This window comes from Anser brachyrhynchus, assembly GCF_964034855.1.
Source record: "Anser brachyrhynchus genome assembly, chromosome: 2".
Lineage (NCBI taxonomy): Eukaryota > Metazoa > Chordata > Aves > Anseriformes > Anatidae > Anser > Anser brachyrhynchus.
Window position 1 is genome coordinate 96,550,098 of NC_137695.1, and position 26,037 is coordinate 96,576,134.

At 40.3% G+C, this 26,037-nt stretch overlaps 1 long non-coding RNA gene across 1 annotated transcript; it reads left to right on the forward strand.

The window, feature by feature from the left end:
* The first annotated feature begins 16,841 nt into the window (after positions 1-16,841).
* LOC308189859 lies at positions 16,842-23,680 on the forward strand. Its single transcript, XR_013946656.1, has 3 exons — positions 16,842-19,076; positions 21,767-21,882; positions 23,362-23,680. It is a non-coding gene; the product is annotated as an uncharacterized lncRNA (long non-coding RNA).
* The last annotated feature ends 2,357 nt before the right edge of the window (positions 23,681-26,037 follow it).

The following is a 26,037-nucleotide window of genomic DNA, read 5'->3' on the forward strand; positions in this document are numbered from 1 at the left end:
TTTCTTGTAGCCTTTATTACGCTTTTCATTAAACGCCCGCGGATTACTGCGGAGTTGTGAAAGGTTAAAACTTTTCTGGGTTTGTTTCTGTGTGTTCATTCGTTTGTTTCAAATAACTGCCTGGCTCCTCGCCTAACGTCACGGCCAGGAGCTGTTCATACCATAAAAGTTGGTCAAAGAAACTCTCCAAGACTCAGTTTGGAGTATTATAAAGAAGGCATTACTTAACTGCAGTGCCAGATGCACAGGGGATCACTCCACCTAGTGTACATAATGAGTTGCTCAACTGCAAAGGTTATATGCAATCAAAACATACATACTCGTTAGATTTCCAAGGAATAATTGACATATTCATATTATTTCCCATAACTCATTAAAATATGCAAATGTTCCTGGGGCATGTGCATTTGTTTCTGCTGGTGGTCTTTGGGGGTCTTCTGGTGGCCATCGATAGTCTTCCACACTGTGTTCGCTGGTTGAACCCAGTTCTTGTGCATGCTCAAGCCATCTCATTCTTTCTTGTCTTATTGTTTCTACTTAGGCATGCATGCTGAGCTTAGCTGGTTACACATCCAAGGACATATGCACAGCATGACACATCCTCCAGGGCTGGGTCCTCTTGCTCTCACTTAGAGATACAAGTCTGTATTTTCTTACAGACAAAGCTGGCAAGGTAATAGAAAGTTTCTAAACTTCCTTCTGTCTAACTAAACATAGCAAAGGTTAGATCTATCTGCTCATAAAGCATTTCAAATTTTGCTCTATCAAAAAGGGGGGAACTGTATGTCCTTTTGGTTCGGTATCACTGTGGCTGCCTGCACACCATCAGATGGCCAAAATGGGTACATAAATAGGTACAAAGGATTGACTAGGATTGAAAGTTTTCATTCTGTAAAGTCATTTTTTATGCCAACAGAAATAAATTACATCAATTGAAGAAGAAAGGGGTGCAAGAGGGGAAGAGGTTGGAGTCTACCAGACTACCAGATCCACGAGTGGTATACAAAGTGCCAGCAGTGGGCCAGATTAACTGGATATCTTGTGCATATAAATTAATGCCATGTGTGCTAGGAAAGACCTAAATTGAATATCTGAAATCATATTCCTGTGGCTATTATCCCTTTTTTTTTTTTTTTTTTTTAATTGGCAGACTGCTTAATAGCTTACCATCTCTTTTTCTCATTTTCCTTCTCAGAACTATTTCAGATGTTTTGGTGAAGTATCCTTTTCCCAGTATTTCATATTTTGGACACTGGAAATCATGGGCCACAAATACAGTCAAGGGGCTGGAGCACCTGTCCTATGAAGACAGGCTGAGGGAGTTGAGTTTGTTCAGCCTGGAGAAGAGAAGGCTCAAGGGACACCTTATAGCGGCCTTCCAGTATCTAAAGGGGGCCTACAGGAAAGCTGGGGAGGGACTCTTTGTTAGGGAGTGTAAGGATAGGACAAAGGGTAATGGCTTTAAACTAAAAGAGGGTAGGTTTAAATGAGATATTAGGAAGAAATTCTTTACTCAGAGGGTGGTGAGGCACTGGAACAGACTGCCCAGAGAAGCTGTGGATGCCCCATCCCTGGAGGTGCTCAAGGCCAGGCTGGATGGGGCTTTGAGCAACTTGGTCTGGTGGGAGGTGTCCCTGCCCATGGCAGTGGGGTTGGAACTGGGTGGGCTTTAAGGTCCCTTCCAACCCAAACCATTCTGTGGTTCTGTGATTTCCTGCTTCTAAAGTGTTCCAGGCCTGTTTGTCCTTGCAGATGTACATTAACACATTACAGATCAAACCTGTCACTTGTGAAGCATCCCTCCAAGAAAGGATTACCAAATTAAGTCACTGGGTACAGACTGTGTTTAATATTGCAGTTTATTATGATGTCCTGGAATAACTGCCATAGAAATCACAGGAAGTTGCAACTAAGCAACAGCAGACGTACAACAGAGTGATCTGAATATGTCCGAGTACACCTATTTTTCAAGAAAAAAGATGAGATCATAGTAGATTAGAGAATTCCATCCATTACATTTTTATTTCTTGATTTATTTACATTTATTGCCCTCCCTGCCCAAGACATTGAAACCTAATCAAGTGACATCCAAAATATGTATATACATATTTTATATATATATATATATACTGCCTTACTATTATAGTTTTCTTTGTACAGTGTTTGGCTTAAAAAAATGGAATCATTGGAGCAGAGTATAAATGAACTACACTGAGACAGAAAGTGAGAAAAGGGATAAGAAATACAGATGCGACTGCCTAAAGGTGTCCTTGGCCTCTGTCCCCAAAGAGTACCTGCCACATCCTGAAATAAGTGAAGCTGCTCTGAACTGGAAAAGCTGGAAAGCCCATGGCAGAGGGAAAAGACAGCTCTCCATGGCTGTGCAGAGAACAGGGATGGGTGGGAAGAGAAGCAGCAGAAGGCAAAGAAGCAAGCATGCAGGGGAGGCAGCCTCTGCTTTGCACACTGAATACTTTGGACCCTAAACCACCCCTGCGTGGCTTTTCCCTCCCCGTGTGCCTGCATGTTCATGAATACTGGCTGTCAGCTGTAACCTGACACAACACTGTTGCAGCTGGGCACAGCTTTTGCCAGTGGGTGCAAGAGGAAGGAATCTGTGCCTGATCACATACAATATGCGGCTGGAAACGTTAGCTGCTAAGAGAAGAAATGGCTCCTTGAACAAAAATGCATGGACACAGTCATCGAAGTGCTGTAGTTGACAAATGCTGTCCAGAGGATGGCTGTGCTGCAGCATCCCTTCTCAGCGTGCCCTGCCAAGGCCAGAGTCAGGGCTCCAGCAGGAGGAGGCCTGGTGCTGCCAAAGAGCTGGGGCACGTTGTAGGAGTTTTGTTTGTTGTTGTGGGAATGAATCTGGATCTGAGTGCAACAGTGGGCATAAGTATGATGTTCTTCAAGACAGATTTGGGCTGGGGACTCCTCTGTGACATATGAACTTTACTCTATGGAATAGTATATGAGAAATTTAGAAGAACAGATAACTACAGCAGAGCCAATACACTTTTTAAGAACATATGCATTGTAAGAAAGTACTGCTGGTGGTCAGTACAACGGTGGAAGAGGTCATATTACAGGCTAGTCACCAACTGCTAATCTTCATTCATATCTAGTGTCCCTACTGAATCCAAATTGGTCCTTGCTATTTTCCTTCCTAGAAAATAACTTCTTCATTTTTCAGAAGTATATGTAAATATATTTTTTCTTTTTTTTTCCCTCTTTGGTGTAAATTTTCTGGCACAGGAAGAATTTGATTCACCAAATATCAGAAAAGGTTGTGATGCCTAAGCAGACTTTAGAAGTCACTCTATAGCCTTCTTTACATGTTTCACATGTCCTGCTTTAGTTCTGCCAATGGGGTTACAGGGGTTATAGTGACAAATCCCAACAAGGGAGTTACTGCTTACACCAAAAAAAAAAAAAAAGAAAAAAAAAAAAGAAAAAAAAAAAAAGAGAATTTTTTTTAACTTAAAACAAATTCACCAGTTACACTGGATTAACTTGTTTTTAGCTTTTATACAGAGATCAAGAAAATAAAATTCATCAAAAACTGAGGAATAGCATGAATATAAACATTTTTCTGTCTAAATATGTTTTCACTTCCTGCAGAATTCATTCCAACCTATTAAACAGCATATTTAGCCTCATCTTTATTTTTGTGTCTTATGAGGAAAACAGTGTTGGGTATATATTATACGCATTGTTAATTGAATGTGTGTTGAGAAGAAATCTGATCTTCAGTAGATTAAATCAAAGTTCTGTGCTTTTATCGTGTGGAGTTTTGTTGGTGCAAAGGCTTATGTATTAACAGATCGTTCTGCATGATACTGTGAAAAGCAGCGTATGTTAGGTTTAAAGTTTAATTATATCCAGTCTACTTCTATAGAAAAAAAAATGTTCAAATGTTGTTACAGTAGCAAAGCCAAGTACTTTAAAGTTAGCAGCCTAGTTGTTCCTGTAGCTGTTGAACTTAACCTGTCTGTGTTTAACCTGTGTTAACCTGTCTTCATGGTATACATGCCTTATGAAGTAATCATTAATGAAGTTACCTCGTACTCAAATTACTGCCTGCTATTTTTACCGTAGTTTGCTTGCCTCCAATAGCAACCTGGATGAATACTGCCTGGCGAATGAGGCAGCTATTCAATATTTCAATTTCTCCTCATTAATTATATTGTGGCCCTAGGCCTAATTTGCTATACATCATTTGTAGACAAAAAAGAATTATCCTTTCCCTCATAGACTTTTATTATTATTATTATTTGTGTGATTTCTGCTACTGCAGAGCCTGAATGTCTCAGAAAAACTGTGTGAACTATATTTTTCTATATAATATAATTGTTAGGCAAAGGGGTATTATTATATTCCTTTTCTGAGCTACAATTTCTTCCTAGGACTAGAATTACTAACAAAAGCCCAATAGTTACTCAGTGATGAGTGCCCAATGTGGAAGACACAGAATGGTTTTCACAGAAAGGTTAGGGGGACCCAGCACCCCTCAGCTTTGGCTGTGATTGCAAGTGTTCAAAACTTGGAAAACAGATCCCACAGCTGGCACATTTTCATGGCTTCTGCAGGGCCAGGATTTCACCTGAGGGATCAGCGCTGGAAGGGCTGCGAAAATAAATGAGAAACAGCAGTGACCAAAAACATAAAGATGAATTTAAATTATTTGGCATCTTCACATAGGATACCTATACAACAGCAAATAACAAGAGGGAATAACCTCTTGTTGTGCCAGGGGAGGTTTAGGTTGGAAATTAGGAGACATTTCTTCTTGGAAAAAGTAGTCAGACATTGGAACAGGTTGCCCAGGAAGGTGGTGGAGTCACTGTCCCTGGGGGTGTTCAAGGAAAGGTTGGACGTGGTGCTTAGGGACGTGCTTTAGTGGGTGACATTGGTTGTAGGGGGACAGTTGGACCAGATGATCTTGGAGGTCTTTTCCAACCTTAATGATTCTATGATAACAACTCCACTGCCATAGATGTCTCAGCCTTTCCCTTTTTTCCAGCTACGTGATGTGCTTCTGAAGGAATTTCTTTCCCTTGAACCTACAGCTACCAGATTCACTGCCAGAAGAGATGATCAAGGACAAATTTGCAACATTGCTGTCTGGGTCCATTAAAATTCAGTGTCAGATTTCATTTTTCTAAGACTGATTTTTAACTGCCATTGGTTGATTCTGGAGTTGTTGGTCCTACATTCAATAAAAGTTAAGAATGCTGCAGTATCTTGAGCATAATATAAGCCTGTGGCATCCTTTTCAAATTCATGTCTCAAGATTAAAAAAAAAAAAAAAAAAAAAAAAGCAGATATTATTGCTTGAATAGAGTTCATGAAAAATGTTTAGAATAAGTTTTAGACCCAATTTCTCCTTTAATTCATCTTATTGAAGACTGAAAGTTTAATGATGCTGGTGAAAAATGTTGAACTGAACAAATGTTAACTATAGCTATTTCCATTTTTTTTTCAGAATGTATTTTAAATATTCTATGAATGTCTCACATTCCGACTGCTTAAATGTATTTCTGATTTTCTGAGGAAAAAGGAAACTAATTATTTAGAAATATCATGAAAATTAGCTCTCCTAACAATGAATGTAATTGCTTGCGGAAAGAAATTCCACAGAAAATATCTCAGATTTTTTTTTTTTTTAAAGGAAGATGTGATGCAAACATGACCTAGAAAATTACTTGGGAAAGAAAAAAAAAAAAAAAGAAAGAAAGAAAGAAAGAAAAACAGAAAAAAGGATGAAACAGCTTGTCACACAATCAAACTGATTATACATTATGTTTTTGAAGCAGAAGGTCTAAAAGAAGATGTGATAATAAGCATGCATTCCAGCGGGCATGTAAAAAAAAAAATAAAAAAAAAAATCAGGCAATCTTTAGTAGCTAAAATCCTATTTTACACTTAAATTCTGTATTAGCAGCAGTTTTTGTATGACTTGGATAGGTTATTGTTCCACTCTATAAAAGGACATCTTGCAAATATATATATATATAATATTTTCCTGACACATCCCTTCATGCTCATTAAAAAGAAAGAAAAAATAAAAAAAGGCATCAAAAAACCCCGTTGAGTTAATATGGGGGGTTTTATCTGTACACACACGTGCATGCAACCACATCCACACTATGTGTATTTATGATGGCTTTGATCAATTAGGATCATTGCACAAATTACATGATATATAATAAACTCCAGAAGAATGAGCCTGATCCAAAGCCTTCAATGGTCAAAGAGATGTCCATTATTTGATCAAGCTGTAAGTCGGGCACCTGCTTACTGACATTAGATGCTGGCAGCCTAATGTATCTGTATAATTTCAAATTTCCTTGCTACTTGTTGCTGTTTTACAGTAACTTAGTAAATACAGGTATGGAAAGTAGTACACTTCCAGCCTGCAAGTCTGGATCTTTCACAGATTTTAGTTAGGGGGAAATGCAAACAGCATGATGGAGTTGTATTAGAAAAGCCCAGTTGCCTGTGCTAAGTGCAGAAAGACAAATGTTTAATGAACCCCAGAGCTACAGGGGAAAGAAGAATACTGTACAGGATATTGACCTGTCACAGAACAGCCTGCCTTTGTTAGGTAAATCTTCATTTCCCAAAAAAGGTAATGGAGAAATTCCCCATTTTCTGTCAAAATACAGTTTTCTTTTTAAAAATGACTTTTTTTCTTTTGCCATTGGAATATTAACATACGATGTCTCTGTAGTAGGCAACAGTTTATTTGTAGAATTTCTTGGACTGATTTACCACCTATTATAAGTGAGGTTGTAAGGAGTGTCCGAGTCTGTCCCGCACAGAGGTCACAAAATGACCATAACCATTAAAGTAAGAGCATGACTTGCAGGTACCTGGTCTTATTTCCTCCCTGTCATCACGTTGCATCTATCTAGGCTACATTCCCCCCTCCTAGCTGGCAGTACCATCCACGCTATTATCCAAAAGACCGGCCGCAGCAGTTCCTGGCATAGCCTGCCTGCAGCCAAGTGGTCTGGACTTGGCAACATCTGTAATGCAATCTGTTGGCACAAAGAGGCCGGGGGCTTCACTCAGAGACACTGTGTTACTGAACAGCGACATAATGACTCCTTTTTTATATACCGATAAACTGAGACTGCACTTCATTCAATGCTAGGCAGCTCAGTGCCAGGAGGAGGTTGAGAAACTGGGTATAAATGGTGGCTATGAAATGGTTCCTGGGTTCAGGAATTACGTTTTGAAGCAGAGCTGGGAAGTGTTTTCCGTTTAATACGGCCCATATTAAATAAGCAGCTCGAAAGCAGACGTCATGCCACACCAGTTTGTAGAAAACACTAACAAGAAAAGCATTATTTCTTACAAAAACTTGAGACCGAATAGTAATAGTTGTTGAGAAAAAAATTTAGAAATGACAAATATTGACTGAACATGAGGAAAAAAAATCCCAACTGTAAATCAAACTACTCCAGATACAGGAAACTTCAGTGTACTGAATAGAAGTTCTTGATGTATGTTCAGATTTAAGGTAGTAAGTTCTGCTTTGCACCCAAAGCTGGAATTTAGCCTCCCTCTTAGGCTTAAAAGTTCTAAAAAACATAGCCTTTGAACACTGATTAAATGTTTTAATAGTTAAAATAATAAGACATCAATCGATAAATTTCATATCTATGTTCTTCCTTTCTTTATATAGGACTACTTTGTTTATGAAAATGCAGGTATTTTTCACATGTGACAATATACAGGTAAAATAACTTTAAACAACAAGCAGCCAGACAGTACACTGCAAATCAGACATAATTATTGAACAAAGACGTTTCATTATTTTATTATTGTTTTCCACCTCCTAAATGGAGAAAGCCACAAACTAGGCATCTCATTCTGTTTCCACCAAGAGATGAAACCTGCCTGATTTGTCCAAGTAACTGTTGAAGATGTGAAGAGAACTGTTGTGACCAAGATCCAAATCACCAAACTAAGTTAGGAACCTAATTTCTATTCAATTTCCTAAATGCTTCTGAGGATCCACGCCTGCCTTGTTTAGCTTAATCTGCAAGTGACATAGTTATTTTGAATTACCAGATGAAACAGGGGAAAAAAAAAAAAAAAGTGAGTTTGCATCAGGAAAACACCATGAAATGGAGAAACTGTGAAAAAACATTTTATAGAAACAGTGAAAGAAGTAGCAGGTTAATCATTTAGACAATTGCCTACAACATAACTCAGGCTGGCATTTCCAGGTATGAGAGCTTTAACTCTCATATGCTAATGCATTTTGAAGCAAATTATTTTGTTTCATATTTCTTTACATTTTCAGTGGCAAATACAAAGAAATAGAACAGTGAAGCAGGAGTGTCTAGAAAATGGGGGCAAAAGCAATCTCTGCACTAGCAAACCTTACCAGGCATTTTGCAAGTAGCTTTTTATTAAAGAACCAAGCAGAAGCAGCATATGCCAAATACAGCCTGCAGCGCACACTGAAATTCACTCACGAGAAGCAATGTGAGGTAAAATTTTGCACAGTCAGCAGTAATAGTACTTAAGGAGTAGATATTTACCTTTCATGCTGCAACATAACCAAACTTAGGCAAGGCTAGAGTGAATTTTTACCTCATTTTGAGTACATGAAAAATTGTCATTTCACAGAGTAATACTGGCAAATTGGATTGCAGCATTCTTCATAGATCTTTCCTCGGTTCCTCCATCCAAAAAGTCCATCTCCCCTCCAAACAGCAGCAGCAGAACTTTTCTTTTGCTTCAGACCACCTTCTCTGGATGTGGAAACCTGCATCCACCACCTCTGCTCCAGCTTCTTACTTGCACCAGCTTTGGCTTAATCTCAACATGACAGTCAATTCAGCTCACCAGAAGAGTATTATTAACCCATTTTTTTGGCCAGGTTGGCTTTGGAGAAAGAGAAGATGCCAAAACAGTGCCAGCCCCCTGCCCCATTCAGCTGCAGGCCCACACTTCCCCTCCTTTTGCTGCTGATGGACCTGTAGGAGTCCTTCTTATCGCCCCTCATATCCCTCTCCAGATTCAACTGCAGGTGATCTTTGACTTTCCTAAACTTACCTCTGCATACTTGGACAACGTGCCTGTATTTTTCTGTGGTCACCTGCCATCCCATTGTGCATCCTGCTGTACTGGTTTCTCATAATGGATATGAGAGCATTCCCCATAACGCTGTCCTTAGACAGTTCCTCATTTATAAGCACGTGCTTGGGGTGAACCCACTTCAGCCCTTTCTGATCAAATCACCCTACAAACCTTTATCTGCCAACCGAGTCCTCTACTTTTTCACTTGATTGTTATCCTCACTCTCTCTCATCATCCCTAATTTAAAGATCTTCTTGCCAGTTTGGCCAGCCTAATAACAAATACTCTTGTGCTCAACTTACCAGTTGAGTCCCATCTCTTCCAAGCAATTCTTCATCTTCAAAGAGGGATGCAGGGTCATAGAAAACAAAACCCTGCCAACAACAGCTGTACAAACAATTATTGACCCACAGGACCTTCTCAGTTCTCTTCAAGCTCTTTCCCCTCACTGGGAGGATAAAAGAGAAGACCACCTGGCCCCATGTCCTTGACTATCACCCCCAGAACCCTGTAGTCATGATTGATATGCTCCAGGGCTCCCCTGCAAGTATTGCTGGTGCCCGTGGAGAAGCACAGCAGGGGATAACAGCCTAAGGGGCAAGCTTCAGCAGTCTGTCAAAGTCCTGGGTCCACCGACTTGGACAAGAGGTCAGGTCAGCAAACAGGTGCCTCCATCACCCACAGCAAGGAGTCTCCCACTGCTAACACTTGTCACTAACTTGTAGTGTGGCTCAGACCAAGCCAGCACAGATGCTTCAGCAGACATAGCTCCTCATCAGCTATGATGGCAATGAAACTACTCTGCAGCTACAGATCTTCAGATGGAGAGGGAGTCTCCCTCATGGTGCCAGAAATCAACAGCTTCTGGCCTTCACCACCAGGGGAGTCTCCAAGTCTCCACTTGCTGATCTGATAGGTAGACTCTGTCTGCTCCTCCTCTGGTATAGATGTGAGTTGACTTGAAGCTGCAGGATATCAGAGAACATCCAGTCTATTTTTTTCTCATCACCTCTGATACTGAACACCTGCTGATCTCCTGCAGTCCCTTGACTTGGTAACATGAGCACACATCTTCAGTAGGCTAGAAGACCGTCTTCTGTTGCACCAGCCTCCTCAGCAGGCCCTAGGCTTTCCCTGCATCCCAAGACATGGACAGCTGCATCCTCCTACAGCTCTGTCTGGGTCAAGGCCTCTGACATTACAGGGAAATTGTTCCAGTGTCTGCTGGGAACCTTGTTCTGTGCACCACCACCATAGCTGAGGAGATGGGTGCTGTTCAGAATTGCTGGCCCCTTCTGCACAAACTGCTGCATCTCTTTGATGCTTCTGTCACCTCCTTTATGAAGTGTTTTCCTGACTGTGCAATTTATCCTCTCTTCCAGTAGGCCCTCTTGTAATAGCAGCAGTTGGATCAGGTGACCCCCAAAGATCCCATCCAGCCTAAGCCATCGTATGCTTCTCATAGCTGTCCTAACAGCCAGTTGTATTTTCTACAGCCATTAAATCCTAAGTCTATTCATCTCTTCTCTGCCACCTTCTCCCTGTGGTTATATCTTACTAGTTCTAGTCTGTCTTTACCTTCTACAGTCATTTTTTCCTTCTCACATTAGTTTTCTTCCCCATTGCCTCTGTACTGGGAGCCTCACAGAAGATGTCCTATACAAGGATCTAGTGATCTTGAGCATGTCTGCTCCACTGGGCCTCGTACTTGGGGCTTGAGCAGCCTATATTCTGCAGCCTGCATTCAGGCATGAGAGCTGCTGTATGGGAACCTGCTGCCCCACGCTGCTGGAGCTGTGCCAGTGGGTGTTAACACCGAGATAACCTCCCAACCTGCCAGGAAACTTTCTGGTAGCTGAACAGCCAACCAATATAATGAGTAACTTATAGTAATTTTGAGATAGATAAACTGTGTGAATGCAGGGGTGGATACTGACCGGGAGGTTGTTGCGCATTGAGGATGCAGTGACCATATCATGGTTAAGCTGTGCTGGCACAGGTCTGTGCAGTGCTGCAGGTCCAAGCCCCAGGACCACAGAACCACCTCAGCCAGCTCTCCTAACAGGGGAGCCTGCAGGCAGCTCCCATGCAGTGCTGGTGGTGATGCCACCTGCGTGGCCTTGCCTTTATCTGACAACATAGCAAGGAGTTCCCACATGCACGTCCTTTCTGTCTGATGTTAGAAATGATGAACAGAGCTTTTGTGTTGTAAGAACAACACATAATAGTTCAAATGACCAAAAAGGAGGATTTCTCCATGGATGGGATCTGAACAGCTTGCAGTGGGTAAATCCATCCAGGCTCCATCTGTTGCTGCATGAATAAGGGGTTCTCCCCAGAAGATTTACTCACAGTCTATATGCTTCTTCTTACTATATTTTCCTAAAACAGCTTTTTTATTAATCCGTTTATTGTTGGGCCTTTCTCACAGACATTCAGGAAAAGCCCTTCTCCATCCCTCTTCATCTACATCTATCTCTTCTATCCTGGTGCAGAACAGCCTCCTCTGTTTTCCTCATCCCAAATGACAGATTCCTCAGCCCTGCCTTCTCAGCCCTCCACATTTACACATACTTAGTTCAGGCTCCATGCCACAGCCCAAAGAGCTAGTGCAGACTGTAAAGCTGCTCATGACCCAGCATGGAATTGACCTACGAACCATGGGCTGAAAGAGCCCATGACCCACTTCAAGAAGCATTCGTTGCATTTACATTTCTCAGATAGTACCATCTTCCCAAAATGCTGTGAATTAGTAGTATTTATACTGGAGGGAGAAAAAAAAAACTTACAGAAGTTGGGAGATCTGAGCTGACAAGTTGCATGGGTTCTTCACACAAATATCAGCTATACTGAGCTGGGGAGCTGTATATTTTTCCCAGACTAGGAGTAGTACATGTGCTTGATAAATGATGTCAAGTCACCCCAAAGCATATATAAAGCAAGAAACAAAAGGGAGCTGCTGAGATTACTTTTATCCGCCCTCTTTTATGCTTCTTTTTTTTTGCACTTTGTGAAACTGGCTTTACATTCTTCTGCTTCCAAAGGCCTTTTGCCTAATTTTTTGCCTGTCATTAGTCATTACCTGACTTGTATTGGAAGCATTCAGAACCCCAGGAAGCCAAGGCATTTTAGTTCAGCTGTTTCCACAAGACTTGCAACAGATGGTAAAACCTTATTCTTAATGAGGATTTTATTTATTTATTTATTTAACCACAGCTCTTCAGCAAAGGAATGCTCTGCAGGACTGAGGGGAACCCAAGGTCACCGAGGTATGGCAGCATATTGGGAAAAAGGAAAAGCACAGCCCCTTGGGTAGTCTGTAACAGTCTGCACACACTGTGGGCTTAATAGACTGTCTTGTCACCTGTAGCACAATTCTGCCTTGTGAACACCGGGGCGTAATACCAAGGAGAGCAATAAAGGATAAAACTTTAGCCTCAAGGGAAAGTGAAAAAGGAACAGGCACATTCTTACTGGAGCCAAAAAACATTTTGTGTTATTTACTTGGACTTTATTACAGCTTGCATTCAACTGTATCAAAGATTAGTCATCTTTATCGAGCTTTTAGTAAAAGGAATGACTAATATAATTATAAAAAAATACAACAAACTTACTTTGTAATATGGTATAAAAACAACTAAAATACTAGCAGGTAATTTATAAAACCATAGAGCCAGATTCTCATTGTGTTTGAATGACATAATCTGTCATCATTCTGTCATGCTTAGTTTTTTTTGTCCACATTTATACCAATGGAATGGTTATCATAACCTGCCCCAAGTTTTCCTGATAAAAGGCATCAGTGTGAATAAAAAATTATGGTGTGAGGTGGTGATTAGCATAGATAAGTGTCATTGTCATCTCTGTTTTTTATGTTTGCCAGTTCCTATATCAAACATTGTATCTAAACAGTGCTTGCTGATTCCCTTTTAAATACGTAACTTCTGATAGGAAGCAAACAGATTTTCTCATACCATACGAGAGATGTTCTAGAAAATGCCAAAGAATGTTTTAAATATTTTTTTTTTCTGAGATCTGTGAAGAGAATATGTTTTCTTTCTCGCTGTTTCCATCACATATGGGAAAATGTTATTTTCCCTTATTCAATCAATTCATGACTCAGAGAATTCCTAAAATAAACCTAATCTCTCTCTAGACATGCAAGGCATATAAGAGTTGATATAAATTGTTATACTTCCATTGGAGCAAATCTTTAATTGCATACATCTTCTGAGGGCTTGCCTCTAGAACCATGAAAAGAAAATGGCATTGTATTCTTAGTTTTAGTAAGTGTTCGGTATTCCTGGTAAAATATGACATCATCCAGTTTTGATATCTTGCTGTAGCCAGATTATATTATAAAAACATCTAATGAGTTCTGGGAGTATGAGCTACCTTTTTCAGTGCTGCAGTTTAAAAACAATTGGCATATTGACATATATTTTAGGTGGGTGTTCATGAAGTAGGAAAAATGGATCAGAGGCCTCGTGGGCTGTGTTTTTCCTTTCTATTACTGGCTGATTTTTTAATTTTTTTAATGTGTGTGTGTGTGCTTTTTTTGGTTTGGGTTTTTTAATCATATTTTTTTAAGACATAAAAACAGGATCTGCCTTATCTATTTTGTGACAAATAATTGCATCCAAATCTTTCTAAATACTAAAAATATCTCATCTTCATGTATCTGTGTAAAATACTTGTTTTTTTCCTGCTTTCTGCATCAATATTATTCTAGATACTGCTATTTGCTTTTGTCCAGAACATTCTTCTTTATTTCAAGAGGGATTATCAGATACAATTTGACAATATGTTGGAAGAAGCTTTAGTAAATAAAAGATGACTAACAGGGCTTTTACCATTATTTCATATCACTGTTGTCTTCCAAGTGAAAATATTATGGAAGTTATTTGTACGAACAGCCTATTGGCTTGTTCAAATAAGCAGAGTAGGGTTAACATTTGTGTTTTTGTCCATATTTTCTTATATAGTAGTTTCCTTTCTTTCTAGCTATTTTATGTCCTACCTTGATTCTTATAAGCACTTTTTCATGTGAATATTTTATTTTTCAGTACATGAATATCCTTTGCTTTTAGCTTGTGTATACTTTGGCATTTCAAAACTTTATAAATTACTTTTGTGTCTAAGGGGATTAAATATGTTAATGTGCATTTTGCTTTACTGACAATCTGCTTCATTCTGAGTATGACTGAATTCTAAATAACATCTAGTGGCAAACCAAATCATACGCACTGTTACAAAATATATTAACCTACATAATTGAGTAATATGGCAATCATTTAGTCATAAAAGGAGAATCACATTTTAACTCAACAGTCCTCTTGGATCTTCAAGTCTGAGTTAATCTGTTTTAGGATTTACACTTTGTGCATTGCTCAGTTGTTGGTTGTTGGTTTATGTTTCTCTTGACAAGAAGGTCTCTGTCTGAAGATAAACTGTCTTTTTGAGGTATAGGACAGGCAGGTTAAAGACATTTAAGTTTTTGCATCTTTGGAGGGTGAAGCTGGGCTCCAAATCCAAGTTAATCACCATAAAACAGAGGTGACCTCCCTTGTAAAGGTGCTAACTCCTAGCCTGTGTGGACATAAGATGTTTCTACTCAGGTGTTAGAGCCTTGTGCTCTTCAGGACAATTTCTTCATCATGCTGTCCCAAAAAAATCCTCATGTCTTGTTCTCTTTGCTCTGTATTACATGTGGCATGTCTTCTCTGCTCATCCATTCTCTCACTGGATTCTCTTCCCTCAATTTTTGACCCCAAACCTCTTTTCTCCTTAAAATCTTTCAGCAAAACTCTCGGTATCCTTATATATCATTTTAAATTCCATGCAGAATTTTAAAAGTCAAGCCAGCAAGTAAAATATAACCATGACCATAGTAAAACATAACCATGACTTCATAGTCTGTCCTCCCATAATCTCAATTTTTTTTCCATGGTGTATTATTTATTTCCCCCTCACATATCCTATGTAGAGATTTACATTATTCTCTTTCTATAAAAAGATTTCCCATTTTGACTTCTTTACAGACAATTATTTATTCCAGACTATCATACTTTTTTGTCTAAGCAAATACTTGATTAAGCACTTGCCTGTGTCAATCCATGACAAATGCTCTCCATCCTGTAAATCTGATTGAGTTTGGTCATTTGCAGTCCTTCTCTTATGGTGTCAGTGACAAGTTGGTGACCATCAGCATTCTTAAACTAAACTACATCTTGTAGTTAGCAAGAAAACAAAAGCTCACTCTAAAGTATTTTGAAAGCAAGGAATACTCCACCGAACTGTGTGCTGCTTAACACCCCAGCATCTCATGGTGGCAGCATTAATCAGATCTACCTTCTTCGGATAGCCTCCAGCTCTTACCAGTGAAACTGGGGTTCTCCATTTTGTTTTTCTGAGAAACCAACATTTTTAACCCTTAAAAGGTCTTAATGTTCCTTTTTTAAAATAAAAGAGGACAGATTTAGATTAGATACAAGGAAGAAATTCTTTCCTATGAGGATGCTGAGGCACTGGAAGAGGTTGCCCAGAGAAGCTGTAGATGCCCCATCCCTGCCGTATTACTTGCACATCCAAATTTCCTTTCTGTAGGACTGGGATCCCAATGGAAGATAATACATTTCTGCCTTCTGCCTCGCCCACTTCTACAAGGCTGTCCTGATGTGTAGTCAGGGATATGCACACTAACCCATGAGTCTGAAAGTGACCTGAAGTCTTATAACTTAAATGCAGCTTAAGATGGCAGGCTTTGCACCAAATTTCTGAGCAAACATTTCTTCCCTGTCAGCTCTGCATGTGAGAACTGTTGCCTGTAGCTGTACAGCGGGTTGGTACATTTTGTTATTTCTTAAATTGCTGCAGAAAGTTTTGCCTGATTTTTTTGATCAATCCCCTAAGCCCCAAAAGCTAATATAAGAATCAGGCCAAGCCACAAGATTCTTAAATGAGGAAGCTTCTTATCTGTCAGAAATGTTGTTATTTTTTGTACTGTTTTCTTCTTCAGCAGCCTCATAATAAGATCCAGAGTTTCAGAACTGGCATCTTTTATCATGAATTATTGTGCTATTCCTACATCTAGTAAGCAAGACGTAAGTAACAGAGTTCCTTTGAGGCAAGATGTAGTTATGTTTTCCATTAAAGCACAACATCATACATTTGTTTTCATTCCTATTTCATTGACAGTTGTTGGAAGTGAAGAAGATATAATGTATTTTTGGTCTGGTTTGCATTCAGTGGTCCAGGTATTTGAGTACTACTCACAGAATGGTACTGCAGGGCCCCTGTGTCTCAGAGTCTATGTAGCTTCTCACACGTAACACGCATTTGCACCAGCATGTATAACTCTCAAAAGTAGCTCCATCCTTTCAACATCACTTGTTTTCAAGCAGTGATTGATTTCTGTCATTCTGCGTCATTTAGGTAATAACTGTGACACCAATGTTCTCCTCTATTTTAAGTACTGAGATGTTTGATCTGTTTGAGCAACTGCCCTCCTACAAAAATGCAAGTGAAAGATACAGTTCTGATCTGCATTACCTGGACACCTACTGCTCTGACATAAAAGTATTTTGGTCCCATTCCAGGGTCCAGCAAATATTTTTACATTTAACATTTGCATCTCTAATAAAAAACACTGTCAATGATACAAATTGTATTGGTAGCACCTAAGAAGTGCAGGTTTTATATATGTAGTTTGGTTTAAAATACATTTGGTTTGTTTAGCTGAGCATCATTTATACAGGCCTGGAAGGAGGCAATAAAGATATCTGAATGTGTTATACATTGAGCCCTACATCTGGGGGTATGGCCACTGTGTAAGCTACACTATATACCTTGTGTGTATGGCACTAGCTGTGTAGCCTTCAGCATGGTAGTATACTGAGGTTGTAACTTTGCTAATGACAAAGCTTAACTGCATTTAGTCTCCAAAGTAGAACCTAAATCCTTTCACTTGTTTAAAAGTTGGGGTTTCAGGAATTGCAGAGCCAGTCCTCAGTGTTGTCAGCTACATAAAATGCAGATCACCCAACTCTCTATGACACATTCTAGAAACTTTCCAGAGCTTCTTCTGTACAGTCTACACAGGCTGTCTTTGGCCTCCCACAGACAGGCTGGTCAAAACCCTATGTGGGCAATTTTCTTAAAATTTGGCAAGTGGATCTCCTTATTTATTCCCATTAAGATGAGCTTCTGGTGGTGATGAGCCTGGTGATGAGCCTTAAGATGAGCCTGGTGGTTGCTTTTTGCTGTGCTACAAAGGCACACATTTTCTGCTAATGAAGTATGATAGCCTTGCTGTTCTTTGCACTACTCCTTGATTTTCTTCCTTAGTCTTCAGCTGAGGCAAGGATTTTCAAATCTTTTGAAAAAAAATTTAATGAGAAAGAATTTTTGCATGGCTTATCCTCCCTCCCACTCACAGTGGTTGTTACCATTTTCTCCTGTTATTTGAGGCACCAGTATTTCTAAAGAGACATTACTTACATGGAAACAATATTACCTGGAAAATCTTATCTTCTCATACTGCTGTTTTTTCCCAGTTTATCAGGTGGGATCAAGCTAAAATGACTAATCCTATGTCCAGCTTGCAGTCAGTAAGCCACAAATGAGTCTCTGAGGTCAGTACTTTGAAGTCCAGCAGCAAAAACAGGAGTGGTTGGATGACTCAGATTTAAAAGGCTGTGCGTGTATCAGGAAACCTTTTCTTGGTCAGTCTGTTGTATTGGGTTTACACGGCAAGGTTTAGGTAGCAGGAGGCTGCAGGGGTGGCCTCTGTGAGCAGAGCCCAGCAGCTGCCCCATGTCAGATGTGAGCCAGCTCCAGCCGCCTCCAAAAGGGACCTGCTGCTGGCCAGAGCCAAGACAATAAGCAATGTTGTTTGTGCCTCTGTGAGAGCTGATTTAAGAAAGGGGAAAAATAAAACAAACAAGCAAACAAAACTGCTGCACAACAGCAGCTGGGAGAGGGGAGTGAGAACAGCCCTGCAGCCCCCCAGGTCAGTGCAGCAGGAGGGCAGGAGGAGCTCCAGGCACGCAGCAGCAGTTCCCCTGCGGGCTGTGCAGAGGCCCCTGGTGGAGCAGGCTGTCCCCCTGCAGCCCTTGGGTCCCACACGGAGCAGATCTCCACGCTGCAGCCCGTGGAGGAGCCCCCGGTGGAGCAGGTGGATGTGGCCTGGAGGAGGCTGCGGCCCATGGAGAGCCCCCGCAGGAGCAGGCCCCGGGCCGGAGCTGCAGCCCGTGGAGAGGAGCCCACGCAGGAGCAGGGGGTCTGGGGGGAGCTGCCGCCCGTGGGGGACCCGTGCTGGAGCAGTTTGCTCCTGGGGGATGGATGGAGCCCGTAGTACGGAGCCATGTGGGAGCAGTTCCTGAAGAGCTGCTGCCTGTGGGAAGCCCGTGCCGGATCAGTTTGGGAAGGACGGCATCCCGTGGGAGGGACCCCACGGGGAGCAGGGGCAGGGAGGGACCGTGAGGGAGCGGTGGAGACGAAGCGCTAGAGACTGACCACAGCCCCCATTCCCTGTTCCCCTGCAATGCTCAGGGGGAGGAGGCGGATGAGGGTGGAAGGGAGGCAGGTGCTTTTAGTTTGCTTTTAGTTTCTCATTGCTCTAGCTTGTTAGTAATAGGTAATAAATTACATTAATCTCCCTATGCTGAGCCTGGGACAATAATTGTTGAGTGATCTTCCTGTCTTCATCTCAACCCTTGAGCCCTTTCCATCGTATTTTCCTCCCCCTCCCTGTTCCCTTTGAGGCAGGGGAGTGAGAGAGCGGTTGTGGTGGAGCTCAGCTGCCCAGCTGGGTAAAACCACAACATCTGTAAAAGATTAAACAACATTTTCTCCAGGAAAACAAAAATAAAAAGAACAACAACAACAACAAAAGCTTGCCAGTGGCTTGAAATGTTGAAAACAAGGTTGGATGCAATAGCTTATAGAGGAAGAATGTTGTGGCAATGCAGGTAATAAACAAAATGGCTTGAAAGTCCTTTCTGATATCTCACATCTATGGAAGGGCAATTAGGTGTGGGCACAGTTACAAAGCAAGTGGCATGCATTGTGTTTTCCTCAGTCAGATTTGTTCTTCTGTTCTAATTTGCCTGTAATTAATACTAACACAAATAGGTGTTGGATTTTTTGGTTTGTGGTGTTGTTGGTTTGTTTTGTTTCAGAATAAAACCAAAGATGTATACTGGACTGAGGTTTTAAATCATGTCAATGATTCATCTGGACAATTTCTTTTAGTGTTAGGGAGAATACCACTTTTTATTTATGGGTGCAGGTGGAACAAATGGTACCCTTGGGTATAACATTGATAGTCATGCTTCATTGCACACGTGAAATTTAGAAAAGGGCATTAACAACTGAAACAAGTGCTCCCACATGAAGAATAATATTAAACAAATCTAGATTTAAGTCCTAACCTTCCTACCCATAATTCCTGTCAGGAGCCTTTGAAGTCTGATACTATAAAGGCTGTGAAGCTTTGAAACCGAAAACAGAATTTCACAGGTATTAGCATGATAATTAGGAGTCTGTTTTACACATAATTTTAATTTGAAAGTAAGTAATCAGAGTTTAGATGACACTTTGCTTAATTATGTTGAGTGTTTGACATGAAAGTAAATTAATGGCAAATTGATTTACACCATCTGCTACTATAAACACGTGGAAAACCAGAAGAACTTCAAACGCTTTATCTTTATCCATTCTTAATATTATTACCTGAAATAAATCTCCCATTATTTTTGTTAGATTTGTCTGGTTTCCCATTTGTAAGAAACAGTACGATGCTCTTGCCAAGTCCTTCCCTGATGAGGAACAGAGTGGCCAAATCAGCTCTATAGAGACACAGGAGTGTGTGGTTGTAGTTGAGCCTGTAGCATGTAACTCACTCACTGCCCACGACATGTGAGATGAACTGAGTTTTCAAAGTGTTAAGCTTTGCAGACTTTGCAGAACATTTTGGGTGCAACTGTATAAAGAAGGGAGAATGCCACTCCAAGCACTCAATCCTCTACAACATGGAGCGAACTGGAAACAAAGAGCACACGTATTCAAGTTTATCACTAGCCCTTCTTCTTAAGCGAAGTCTTACACATCCCAGCCTGAGGTCAGTGTCAAGTATTAGCATCCCCCCAGTTTTACAGACAGTTTCATTTTTTTTTTTTAATCTCACAGTGAAAATTACTTGACAGTTTAAACACAGGAACCATTATCACTCTAATGTTTTCCTTATGAGAAATATGTAATTGGAAATTGCTTCCTCTCCTGAGGAGCATGGCTTTCTATATAAAACATACAATTCGTATCCAACAAAAAAGAATACGGTAAGAATGAGTTATGGCAGTAAAACAGTGAAGCTATTTTAGAGTGCTAACATTTATTTGCTTTCGTGATAGAATTTGAAAAAGCTATACCAAGTCTGGAGTATTTCAAAGGCAAACACCATTTCCCACCTAGAACTATTGCCCATTGTTATGCATTCTGTCACATAGTGGGTACACTTAATTTAAAACCTAGGACTCTATTGCATGCAGCAAACACATGCTATTCCTGGGATTTGATAAAAGTTAAGACAGACTGTGTTCACTTTGTTGGGGTGTGGCAATTTAAAAATATTAACATTTCTGTGTCCATAATGGAGAGACACGTGATAGAGGTGGGTCGGGTATGGTACTACTTCATGGTAGTTTAGGGTTAAATGGAACAGCCATGTTATAATTCTTGAGATTAATGTACTTTGGGGACAATTTTTAAAATAATGTGAACGCTTTAACAATGTAGGTCTCTTTTCTCATTTTACTAATCGATGTGCAGGACTACTGTGCTTGTGCTGTCTTCTTTATACAGCCTTTGGCCAATGGTTTTCAGATCACTTTAGAGAACAGATTACGTAAAAGAGATTATTTTAGAGAACCTGCAGAAGAGATAGGCCCTGGAAGATGAAAAAGCCCAAATGTGCTTGAGCAGAGACATTTGACATATACACTACCCTCAGCAGAAATATACTAATGCCTTTGATTTATGCTGCAGTGACAATTTAAGCTACATGGATGGTAGGTTTGTATAGGTTTGTGAACAGAAAAATAGCAACTTACAAATGATTCTGCACTGGCTGACACTTTTCCAAACAAATTAATTTAGCTCTCTTAACTCCAGTGGCAAAATTCTTGTGATCTCTTTATGAGAAATATCCCTTACACCCTATTTCATTTTCAGATAGCTAAGAATGGTTATTAAATTGAGACCAGTTTATCAATTATCACATTCACAGAATAGCAATTTTAAGTCTATTTTCCCTTGAAAGTCTCTCAGATTAGGTAGGCAGAAAGATTGAATGAGGAAACTAGAAATAATTTCCCTTTATCTCTCTCTCATATTTTTTTCCACATTTAAATAAATGGATAACAGTTTTTCTTAGATACAAAAACTAATGCTATTCATGAGCTAATTTTCCCTATCGTGAATATCCCACGTTTGATTTTATAGTAAGCCAAAAAAAAAAAAAAGGGTTTATAATCTATGGTTAATTCTTCTCTTAGTATTATCCTGTAGTCCCTCACAGATTTTCTTGCTGCCCACTGACACCACATTATATTTAGTGACGCATCACTGTGGTTCTCATATACATTCTCATATAACATGACAGGAAGGAAGTCTAGTTCCAGATGGCTTGGTCAAAACTTCAGGCAAAAAGGTCTGGCCTTCTGAAACAGTCCCCAGGTTTCTGTTTGCCACCAAGCATCAGAAGAAGAAATCCAGAAGGTAAACCAGGAGGGTTCCCTTTGTTTTTCTTTTATGAATTTGTGTGTTACAAAATTTAGGCAACTTTTTATTACCTCTTCAACAGACCATCTTATTTTTCCCATCCTAGTGGTGACTTGCTCTATGGAACTCCAGGGCCAGGGGACCCAGATATGGTTTTATGATAATTAAAATTTTAACTGGACTGGTATGTGAGAAAAAATGAATAACATCATTATAGCCATAACATAAAGGCAAAAAAAAATGCTTTTAACAGAATAATTAAATTTTCTATGCTTGATTTTCATGACAAGATTGGAATGTTTCCACACCAAAGTGAGATCTGTGCATGTACAGTAGAACTGCACAACCTGTGTGATATTCCACTGTGGGGTTTCCCTCTCGCAGACACATAGCATTTGATAAAAAAATGAAGAGATGAGATTTAGAGACTTAGATTTTTACAAAACCTGTTTGGTATGAAATTCTAGGGAGACAGTATTTGCAAATGGTGCTAGAAGTAGGCAGAAATTATTAGCAGATTCTGCTTATCTACTTTGCATCTTTGGCATAAAAATAGTTTATCTTTTTTACTTCATTAAATGTGCAGCTTTTTTTTTTTTAAAAAAAGGTAAAAAATGTGAGAAGATGCCACCAGCCTCTTTTACAAAGTGACTTTAACCACAATAGTATCCAAATTTTTGTGACTGGCTGCTCTGACCTCTATAACCTACATAGAAACAGTCAAGGAAAAAAAATACCTTACTCTCCCATGTCTGTCTGTACTTGGAATTTAGATGATTATTCTTGCTGGAAACTTACCTTGTCCTTAACAAGAAAAATAAGAAAAAGATACACCTACATGCAGGATAAGCCTGCAAAATCTTGTCAAGTCAGTGGGCCATATTAGGATACACAAATTTATTTTCTTGGATCTTATGAATAAAAGATTAGTCTATTATACCTGAATTAAACCTGTGTTTCTAAAAGGTTATGGGATGGGTCTTGACATTCAGGATGGCCTTCAAAGGCAAATTTGTCATTTTTACTTACTGATTTACATGTCTAATTATAATGCTACAACAATCAATTGCAAATCCCTGAGGGAATATAGGCTCCCAAACACAAAAATATATTGCTGAATTGACTTTTAATGCATAAGAACAACTGCAAAGGTCCATTCTCCTAGGCCAGAGTGTTCTAGCAGTAGTACTTATATAAATACAACATTGGAAGCGGATCTGTTTCCATTAAACACATAGTCCTGTGAACAGTTGTTGGTCTGACCAATATTTTTGCCTGAATTTGCAGTGGGAGCCATCTGATCTCCCCGCTGAGGTACAGTTTTCAAGGACACACTGGCAGCAGGCTAGATTCCCCAGCATCTAATAAGGTGGGGGCACTGATGACCATGTCTGTATTAGCAAGGAACTGCAGACAAATAGTGCTGGGTCTGTAGAGAGCAACAGGATATCACAGTCTCTGCTATCAACATTTTAGGGAGCTTTGAGCATGGCTTGCCTAGTCCCACAGACTATATGCCCATATGAGACTGAAGTGCATTAAAAACCATTCTGGAGAGCATCTCCCAGTTGAGTTGCATCTGAGAGGAATCCTGTTCGTAAACAGAGACCACTCCATGACATGAAATGGCACACAGCAAGAGCGGGCAACTGGGAAATTTTCTTCAAAAGTGCGCTCAGAATGCTCTCCGTATGTACAGCCTCTCTCCTTTCTCACCTGATTTCTTCAAACCTGTAGGAAACACACCTCTCTGTAACATTTGTCTTTTTGCTTTTTCAAATTTGGTTGAAATATCCATACAGATATGTTTACCTTGGCTGTGACTTGTGTTCAGAAGTTGCTATAGGGAAAATGAAACAGACATGAAGCAATACCACATATTCTAAGTACATTAACAGGGGGCACTTTAGATTTATACGGGCTTCCTTGTCAAGCATATGAGGAGAAAAGTTAACTCTTAGGGCCAGGACGTCATCTTGTTTCAATGTTGACTGACTTGAGAGTATACGTGGTGTTTTACCCAAGTCAAAGACTTGAACCATTGTGTTTACAAAGTGCAAACTCATTTAACTGAATTGATCTGAGAAGGACTCCTGATTAAAAAAGACTTTACTGGGGATAGCTGCTCATTATGCATACCCACAGCTTCCCAGAGAAACTCATTCTCGGCACCCTGCTGTGGCAGAGATTAGTCATTACGCAATAAAGCTGCACTGCTGGGACTGCATTTGCATTATTAAATGAATTAGAGTATTACTTAGTAAAAAGCAGCCACATAGCTGTGATCGCCACCCCAGAACCTAGGCTGATGCAGCTGGCAAATGTTACAGGTACCTCACAGTTTGGAAAGAAGTGCATCCTCATCTCTCATGGTTCATCAGACTTGCGCTGGAGTCTATAAAACACAGTATAAGGGAGGCCTCAATAGCAATTTAACATTAATATCCAAGGACCTGCTACCAAAATCAAAGCTACGGTGGATGTTTTTTATAAAACATTACAAGAATGAATTTTCAGTGTTTTTTTCTCCACTACACGAAGTCTGCAGCAGCACTGGACAGGTCTGGACCAGAGCTTCTCCCCATGTGCTGCCTCACCACAATGCTCCAGCCACATCAACGTGCAGGCAGGTACTCCTCAGCCAACACCACTAACATGGGATGTGCCACTGGGGAAAGCTTGCGAACTGTCTTTGCACAGTCACCACATCTCTTGGAAGTTCTCTCTTCTTCTCAGCATAAGTTTGAAGCGCGTGTGTGGAAAGCATCTTTTTCAGTTCGAGCTAAAAGACACTAGAAGGACTTATACTGTCCATATCACATTTGTTTTGGGAGGCCGTGTAAATGAGCTGAGGCGTTTCACCTTCTTAAATTTCCTCTTGGCCTCCCCAGGCCACTTAAACTTTTCCAGTCCTTTAGAAGGTAAAATTGAACACAACTGTAGTAAGGTAATGTATGCAACTTTGAGCTGATGTGAATTAGGAGCTTTCATGAGTTCAGTGCAGTTAAAAAAAAAAAAAAACAAAAAAACCCCTCACTCTTCACAGCTACTGACCACGGCTTTGTAGCCTCCATGCTTGCATGACTTGCTCATTCCAGCCACGCAGCATGCAGAATGTGGCTCGTGGCCACCTATAGAAATGCTGGCTGCGTCTCTTGCCTCTGCTCTGAACCGTATCCCCAAGGGCATTTCAAGAGCTAAGCCAGAGCGAGCTACAGTCCAGGGCTGGTGGTGTGGCTGGGCAGTCAATTAGGGCACGTGCTTTCACTCAGGTAAAGGTTTAGCAGTTCAGGAGTCATGTGCTGTAATTCAGGCAGCCCAAAATGCCATGTGAGGAAAACCAGGAAGGGAAACTCAGCTGCAAGCACGTCCTGGATACACAAAGGGGTGAGAAATGGCTGGTGGCCAAATGCAACAAACTGGTGGGTTTTAGGGTACAAATACTGAGTTCAGTATTATCTTAGAATAAATAAAGAAATAAACAAGTCAAAATCATGCACTCCAGAAGTGCATAGTTCCTGTTTGAAATGCAGATGACTTTTTTACTCCCTATGGTATCTATTATTGCAAGCTGGAAGCAAATGGGTGACATAAACTTGGTTCATATCGTCAAGGTTACCACCATAACAGCAATCAATAAGGTGTAGATCCTAACCATTACCATACTCCAAAAAGCAATTAAATCAGCAGGAAGTTAAAAGTTTAATAAAATAACAGGAGCTCACATGTTTTGTAAGTCTGGGTCTAAATGTCTTAGCTATGGATACTTTGGTCTGTTGTCAATCAAGTGGAGAGCACCAAGGGTCCAGGCTGATCATACAGACTATGCTGATCCCACAGCTCAAGGATAATGAAAGGAGCAGTACTTCTTCCTCTCCTCCTCCTCTTTTTTTGTCACTGATGCCCTCCATCTCACCCCAATGGTCCCAATATCTTCCCTGAGCAAACATGGCAATATATGACCTTTAAAGAGATAGCTGAATGTATGCAAATGACAGAAATTAACTTACAAAAAAGAAAAAGACCTATTTTTTTAGCAATAACAGACTGTGAAGTCAGCTCAGTCATCTCATGTGGTTGCATTGTTAGTCCTGCTGAATGTAACACACACAAACACTGGTAAAAAATTATTCTGAGTTTTCAGACCACAAT